Source organism: Triticum aestivum, chromosome 4D, assembly GCF_018294505.1.
Source record: "Triticum aestivum cultivar Chinese Spring chromosome 4D, IWGSC CS RefSeq v2.1, whole genome shotgun sequence".
In the NCBI taxonomy this organism is placed as follows: Eukaryota; Viridiplantae; Streptophyta; class Magnoliopsida; order Poales; family Poaceae; genus Triticum; species Triticum aestivum.
Genome location: NC_057805.1, coordinates 479,416,480 through 479,425,452, shown reverse-complemented (window position 1 = coordinate 479,425,452; position 8,973 = coordinate 479,416,480).

The following is an 8,973-nucleotide window of genomic DNA, read 5'->3' as shown; positions in this document are numbered from 1 at the left end:
GGTTATTGACCGGAGAGGTGTCCCGGTCATGTCTACATAGTTCTCGAACCCGTAGGGTCCGCACGCTTAACGTTATGATGACAGTTATATTATGAGTTTATATGTTTTGATGTACCGAAGGAGTTCGGAGTCCCGGATGAGATCAGGGACTTGACGAGGAGTCTCGAAATGGTCGAGACGTAAAGATCGATATATTGGACGACTATATTCGGACTTCGGAAAGGTTCCGAGTGATTCGGGTATTTTTCGGAGTACCAGAGAGTTACGGGAATTCGTATTGGGCCTTAATGGGCCATACGGGAAAGGAGAGAAAGGCCCCAAAGTGAGGCCGCACCCCTCCCCATGGACTAGTCCGAATTGGACTAGGGAAGGGGGGCGCCCCCTTCCTTCTTTCTCCTTCTCCCTTCCCTTCTCCTATTCCAACAAGGAAAGGAGGAGTCCTACTCCCGGTGGGAGTAGGACTCCCCCCTTGGCGCGCCCTCCTCCTTGGCCGGCGGCCTCCCCCTTGCTCCTTTATATACGGGGGCAGGGGGGCACCCCATAGACAGAACAATTGATCATTGATCTCTTAGCCGTGTGCGGTGCCCCCCTCCACCATATTACACCTCAATAATATCGTAGCGGTGCTTAGGCGAAGCCCTGCGTCGGTAGAACATCATCATTGTCACCACGCCGTCGTGCTGACGAAACTCTCCCTCAACACTCAGCTGGATCGGAGTTCGAGGGACGTCATCGAGCTGAACGTGTGCTGAACTCGGAGGTGTCGTGCGTTCGGTACTTGATCGGTCGGATCGTGAAGACGTACGACTACATCAACCGCGTTGTGTTAACGCTTCTGCTTTCGGTCTACGAGGGTACGTGGACAACACTCTCCCCTCTCGTTGCTATGCATCACCATGATCTTGCGTGTGTAGAATTTTTTTGAAATTACTACGTTCCCCAACACAGCCCAGCTCGTCAAGAGCTCGACTAGCAATTTGGCCTCCGTCCCCGTCCCAATCAAGTGGCGGCATTCGTACCGCGCGTACATAACTACGCACTCAAAATACCATGGGCATAGACGGAGGCATAACTAGCTTGTGATCCATAATACGGCTTGACCGCTCCTGGACACACATACTTTCAATTTTTCTTTTTTTATCCTTTTCAGGTTTCTTTTCCACAGGCTTCTTCCGACGACCTAATCATCGGTCCTCTCAACAGGATTGGTACACCAAGATGGCAAGAAGCACTGGCGTACAAGGGAATTTCTAGGTGGTCTCTCTAACGATCACTCTACCTGTTTTCAGGTCCCGCACGCAGCTCTCCCTTGGTCGTGGCATGTTAAATAGCCCGGTTGCTTATCGCACCACTTGTACAAATATGCTTTGACGTATTAATCAAACTATAATGGAAACAGTTTGCGGCCCAACTTCTGCGGCACTAGCCTACTACACCTTTTTTCCTTTTTTGGGTAATCTTCTCAAGTTGCACCCGTACACTTTGGTACGCTTTACTCTACCAGGGGTTTCATTGCGACCCATAATATGGCAACAAAGTCCAAAAACTTTTTGCAATATAGTTCGGCACCCCAAATTTAGCATTATATGCATTGGCTCCGAATCATGTCTTTGGTCAATAGTTGGGTTGCCCGGCTCCTGTGCTTACTACCTTACGTTCCGCTATATCGGCTAGGGTAGTAAAGGGAGAACTACTGCAATTGTGTCCTGGTTTATCCGGATGAGCACCTAAGTAGAGAAAGCCAAAAACTGACTCTCATGATGCGGCGAGAGTCGGTCAGCTGTTCGGAGGTTTCAAATCTGTAGCGATTTTTTCCGCATTATGCGATGAATCGGCTTTTACCCGATCAGGTGTTTACAGTACCCTAGTTCGGATACTAGGGGCTGCGCCTAAATTTTCATTGTCAAACTCCTATGGCTAAGTGAGGGTGATAAAGCCACATAGTCCGATAGCCTGGTTCGTTGCGCTAAACACCTCCTTCAAGGACCAAACAATTGGATCAAGAGTGTTTAGATTACATCCTGAACACCCCCGTACTACCTACGTGGGGGCTGAAGCCGACGACTGGCCAACTCTCAAAATTTCATAAACACGGCCGCACAGGAGGTAAAATATTAAACAAACATTATATTACATAGCCGAACTTGTTTCATAATACAGGTCGAGCCAATATGAATGTATTCATTCAAAGATTACATCCTTTGTACATTGCTCCGCCTCAATGCGGGATCCCTCCAGGACATCGCTAAAATATCGCTCGGGCATGCGGTGCTCCTTTCTCGCAGGCGGTCCCTCGGTCGCGACCATGACGGCGTTCATCTTCGCCCACTGCATCTTGACACGGGCGAAGGCCATCGTTGCACCCTCAATGCAGACCGACTGCTTGATGGCGTCAAGCCGAGGGCAGGCATCGACTAGCCGCTTCATGAGACCAAAGTAGCTGCTGAGTATGGCTTCGGCAGGCCACAGCCGGATTATTAAGTCCTTCATGGCCAGTTCAGCCACCCTATGCAGCTCGACCAACTGTTTTAGCTGATCGCTAAAGGGCACCGGATGTTCTGGCGCAAGGAATTGCGACCAGAACTGCTTCTCCGTTGAGCTCCCCTCTTCGGTTCGAAAGAATTCAGCAGCGTCTGAAACGTTGCACGGCGGATCCGCAAACGCCCCTGGAGAACTCCAAATCCGGGTCAGTAAGAGATACCTCTTCTTCACATACTTGCTTTGCATAATAAAAGCCTTACCAGCCGGGATCTTCTTGGCCTCTTGGATTTCCTGGAGGGTGCCTTGGGCTTCGGCCCAGGCCTCTTGTGCGCTTTGGCGGGCCTTCGCGAGTTCGGACTCTCGGTCCGCATACTGGCGCTCCAAGGACTCGTATTTCTTCAAGGCATCATGGAGCTCCTGCTGGACCTCCCCAACCCTGGCCTCATGCTTTTTCCGAGCGTCTTGTTCCTTCGCCGCGCTCTCCTCGGCCTCGGCCAGCACTTTCTTGAGGGTTTCAACCTCAGTAGCCGCTCCTACAAATATCATAAGCACTATGATCAGAACACATCATTTATTCTTTCCGAATATACAAGTCACCACATACCTTGCTTGTCCTCCAGCTGCCTTTTTACAAGGCCGAGCTCTTCTTCGGCCCGCTCTAGACTCTGCTTCAGTCCGGAGACCTCAGCAGCATGAGAGATTGCGGCCAGCAACGACGCCTGCTTATTCACATAAGACATATTTAGTTAGTTTCCTGCGAAAATTACTTGATCCTCTGCCCTACTTTTCTTTCCGAACACCGGACAGTGTCTCAGGGGGTACTGTCTATACTATGGCTTTCTCTTTTGCGTCGCTTAACTCAAAGCCTGTTAGCAGGCTGGTGCAGGCTTCGGTCAGTCCGCTCTTGACGGACTGAACCCTCTCAACCACCATACCCATAAGGATACGGTGTTCCTCCACAATGGAAGCGCCTCGTAGCGCTTCCAGCAGATTATCCGGTGCCTCTGGATGGACAGAGGTCACCGACGGTATAGGCACACCCCCTCCCTTCGGAGGAGGCTGCTCGCTTGACTCCGGAGCCGTGTAGGTCTCCGGGATGGTACCAGCTGGGGGCCGAATTGGATATGGCCCCATCGCCAGTCTCCATGGGGGCTTTCTCCCCCATGTGTCCAGCGGCCGAGGACTCATCCTCTGGCGACACCCTGACGGCCTCCTGAACCTCTCCCTGGCCGGGGAAGGTCCTTCGGGACAGCACGTCGGCGTCGCCCTTGGCTTGGGGAGAGTGAGCCGTCAGTGGTGACTCGCTGGCCATCGCCTTTGAATCCAGCGGATCCTCCGATGAGGACCGCAGGGAGCTGTCGTGGGCCGGACTGCAATTGCATAACTCAAACATGTTAAAACTATGAAGTAGAGAGGCCGGATATATGGATGCATTAGGGTTTCTTAGTACTCATGATGCGGCCAGGGGCTTGGTTCGGGGGCACGGCTCTGGGCTGCTGTCAACGTCCCACGTGGAGTTATCCGCGAGGGAGCTCTTCCCCCTCTTGGACGCCTCCGCCTCCAGATTTGTGGAGGCCGCCCTCTTCTTCCTTCCCCCATCAGGGGGAGAGCTGCTTTCCTCCTCCTCCTTGTTGTCGTCTTCGGCAGCGGAGGAGTGAGTCTCATCGTCTTCCGACGTCACGTCCGAAGCACCCTTGCGGCGGAGGCCACTTCTGCCCCCCTTGGCCTTCTTCTTGGCCTTCTTCTCCAGCGCCTTGTAAGGCGCCGGGACCAGCATCTTCGTCAGAAGCGGGATGGCTGGTTCTTTGGGCTGCGGAGCCGGACACCGAATCCGCTCCGCCTTCTTAGTCCAGCCCTAGAAAAATATATAGTGAAATTCAGGTACCTTCCCTGAAAAAGCAAGTAAAGGATGCACCTTGAAGTACGGAGGACTTACCGCACTGGCGGGATGGGCCAAGGCATGCCCACGGTCCTCGGTCGTCTCCGGCGGCATCTCGTTGCCCTTAAAGAGCACCTTCCAGATATCTTCGTGCGTAGTTCCGAAGAACTATTGCAAGGTCTAGTGCTCGGCCGGATTGAACTCCCACAGGTGGCAAGTCCGGCTCTGGCATGGAAGGATCCAACGAACTAGCATCACCTGGATCATGTTGACGAGCTTGATGTTCTTGTCCACCATGCTCTGGATGCGCGTTTTGCAGCGCCGTCAGCTCGTCCGACGAAGACCAATTCAGGCCTTTCTCCAGCCAGGAAGTGAGCCGCATTGGGGCTCCGGACTTGAATTCTGGAGCCGCGGCCCAGGTAGCGTCGCGGGGCTCTGTGATATAGAACCATAGTTTCTGCCACTCTTTGACAGTCTCCACAGGTGCCTTTGGGCCAGGTGACATTGGGCATCTTGCTCACCATGGCACCTCCACACTCTGCGTGCTGGCCATCCACCACCTTCGGCTTCACGTTGAAGATCTTGAGCCACAGTCCGAAGTGGGGTGGAATGGGGAGGAAGGCCTCGCACACGAGAATGAATGCCGAGATGTCAAGGAAGGACTTTGGGGCTAGATCGTGGAAATCTAGCCCGTAATAGAACATAAGTCTGCGGACGAAAGGGTGGAGAGGAAACCTTAACCTGCGGACGAAGTGGGGGATAAACACCACCCTCTCATTGGGCTTCAGGGTGGGGATGATTTGCCCCTTGGCCGGAAGCCGGTGGGCGATTTCTTTCGCCAGGTACCCGGCCTCCCGAAGCTTGGTGATGTCCTTCTCCTGGACGGAGGAGGCCATCCACTTGCCTTGCGCTCCAGATCCGGACATGGTCGAGTGCTTTCTTCAGGCGGAAAAAATGAGAACTTGGGCGCTGGAGCTCAAGAGTGGGAAGAAAGAGAGAGAGAAGGCGTGGGTGAAAGAGAGGAATCACTTATCTCCTTATAAAGGCAATGAATATCAAGCGCCTCCCCACTCGCCTTAAAACTCGCCTGTTCCCGAGGGTCGTGCAGATGGCACGGTTGGATTACCCACGCCCGTATTGATGAGAATCCCGCAATAAGGGGACACGATCTCTGCTTTGACAAGACGTGCCAATGAAGCCGCATCTCGAAATATGGAACGTCAAGCTAAAAAACGGTTAAAATAATGGCCGGGCGGCGACGTGATGTCACGCTACAAAAAGTTGTCAGCGGATTGGACTCGTGAAATATTATACTCTCCGCGGTTGTGTGTGGAATTTGTTTGGCAGAACTGGACACGATTCTTGTGTTCAAAAACTATTTTGGAGTATACGGAGGAGGAACCCGCCTTGCAATGCCGAAGACGATCAGCACGCCGGACACCTCGTCATTGAAGCCTGGTTCAAGGGCTACTTAGGGATTCCCGGATTAAGGGGTCCTCGGACGTCCGACCTGTCGACATGGGCTGGACTGTTGGGCTGTGAAGATACAAGACCGAAGAGACTCACTCGTGTCCGGATGGGACTCACCTTGGCGTACGGATATGAAGATCCCTTTCTCTGTAACCGACTTGGTACAACCCTAGTCCCCTCAAGTGTCTATATAAACCGGAGGGCTTAGTCCGTAGAGGGCAGAAGAATAATCATAGTCATACAGGCTAGACTCTTAGGGTTTTAGCCATTACGATCTCGTGGTAGATCTACTCTTGTAATACTCATATTCATCAAGATCAATCAAGCAGGAAGTAGGGTATTACCTCCATAGAGAGGGCCCGAACCTGGGTAAACATCGTGTCCCCTGTCTCCTGTTACCATCGACCTTAGACGCATAGTTCGGGACCCCTACCCGAAATCCGCTGGTTTTGACACCGACAGGGGGAACCTACTCCTAGTTGGAGTAGGATTCCCCCTTGGGGCGCACCCCTTGAGGCCGGCCGGCCCCTCCTCCTCTCCTTTATATACGGGGGGAGGGGCAGCACCCCATAGACACACAAGTTGATTGTTTAGCCGTGTGCAGTGTCCCCCCTCCACAGATTTCCACCTCAGTCATATCGTCGTAGTGCTTAGGCAAAGCCCTACGTCGGTAACTTCATCATCACCGTCGTCACGCCGTCGTGTTGACAAAACTCTCCCTCGGCCTCAGCTGGATCAAGAGTTCGAGGGACGTCACCGAGCTGAATGTGTGTAGATCGTGGAGGTGCCGTGCGTTCGATACTTTATCGGTTCGATCGCGAAGACGTTCGACTACATCAACCGCGTTACTTAACGCTTCCGCTTTCGGTCTACGAGGGTACGTGGACACACACTCTCCCCGCTCGTTGCTATGCATCTCCAAGATAGATCTTGCGTGATCGTAGGATTTTTTTTTGAAATATTGCGTTCCCCAACAGTGGCATCCGAGCCAGGTTTATGCGTAGATGTTATATGCACAAGTAGAACCCAAAGAGTTGTGGGCGATAATAGTCATACTGCTTACCAGCATGTCATACTTTGATTCGGCGGTATTGTTGGATGGAGCGGCCCAGACCGACATTACATGACTGCGTTCATGAGACTGGTTCTACCGCCGTGCTTCGCACACAGGTGGCTAGTGGGTGTCTATTTCTCCAACTTTAGTTGAATCGAGTGTGACTACGCGCAGTCCTTGTTGAAGGTTAAAACAACACACTTGACGAAAAATCGTTGTGGTTTTGATGCGTAGGTAAGAACGGTTCTTGCTAGAAGCCCGTAGCAGCCACGTAAAACTTGCAACAACAAAGTAGAGGACGTCTAACTTGTTTTTGCTGGGCTTGCTGTGATGTGATATGGTCAAGACGTGATGATATATAATTTGTTGTATGAGATGATCATGTTTTGTAACAGTTATCGGCAACTGGTAGGAGCCATATGGTTGTCGCTTTATTGTATGAAATGCAATCGCCTTGTAATTGCTTTACTTTATCACTAAGCGGTAGCGATAGTCGTAAAAGCAATAGTTGGCGAGACGACAATGATGCTTTGACGGAGATCAAGGTGTCAAGCCGGTGACGATGGTGATCATGATGGTGCTTTGGAGATGGAGATCAAAGGCACAAGATGATGATGGCCATATCATATCACTTATATTGATTGCATGTGATGTTTATCCTTTATGCATCTTTTTTTGCTTAGTACGGCGTAGCATTATAAGATGATCTCTCACTAAATTTCAAGGTATAAGTGTTCTCCCTGAGTATGCACCATTGCGACAGTTCATCGTGCCGAGACACCATGTGATGATCGGGTGTGATAAGCTCTACGTTCACATACAACGGGTGCAAGCCAGTTTTGCACACGCAGAATACTCGGGTTAAACTTGACGAGCCTAGCATATGCAGATATGGCCTCGGAACACTGAGACCGAAAGGTCGAGCGTGAATCATATAGTAGATATGGTCAACATAGTGATGTTCACCATTGAAAGCTACTCCATCTCACGTGATGATCGGACATGGTTTAGTTGATATGGATCGCGTGATCATTTAGATGACTAGAGGGATGTCTATCTAAGTGCGAGTTCTTAAGCAATATGATTAATTGAACTTTAATTTATCACGAACTTAGTCCTGGTAATATTAGCTTATCTATGTTGGAGATCAATAGTTCACGATGTAGCTCCCCGTTTATTTTTGATATGTTCCTAGAGAAAAATAAGTTGAAAGATGATAGTAGCAATGATGTGGACTTGGTCCGTGATCAGAGGATTATCCTCATTGCTGCACAGAAGAATTATGTCCTTGATGCACCGCTAGGTGACCGACCTATTACAGGAGCAGATACAGATGTTATGAACGTTTGACAAAGCTCGGTATGATGACTACTTGATAGTTTAGTGCACCATGCTTTACAGCTTAGAACCGGGACTTCAAAAAGGTTTTGAACACCACGGAGCATATGAGATGTTCCAAGAGCTGGAATTGGTATTTCAGACTCATGCCCGAGTCGAGAGGTATGAGACCTCTGACAAAGTACTTAGCCTACAAGATGGAGGAGAATAGCTCAACTAGTGAGCATATGCTCGGAATGTCTGAGTACTACGCTCGGTTGAATCTAGTGGGAATTAATCTTCCAGATAAGATAGTGATTGACAGAGTTCTCTAGTCACTATCACCAAGTTACTAGAACTCCGTGATGAACTATAATATGCAAGGGATAACGGAAACGATTGCCAAGCTCTTCACGATGCTGAAATCGGCGAAGGTAGAAATCTAGAAAAAGCATCGAGTGTTGATGGTTAACAAGACCACTAGTTTCAAGAAAAGGGCAATGGGATAGAAAGGGAACTTCAAGAAGAATGACAAGCAAGTTGTCACTCCCGTGAAAAAACCCAAAGCTAGACTTAAGCCTGAAACTGAGTGCTTCTACTGCAAGGGATTAATCACTAGAAGCGGAACTACCCCAAATAATTGGCGGATAAGAAGGATGGGAAATTAAAATAAAGTATATTTGATATATATGTTATTGACGTGTACTTTACTAGTGTTCATAGTAACCCTAGGGTATTTGATACCAGTTCAGTTGCTATGATTAGTAACTCG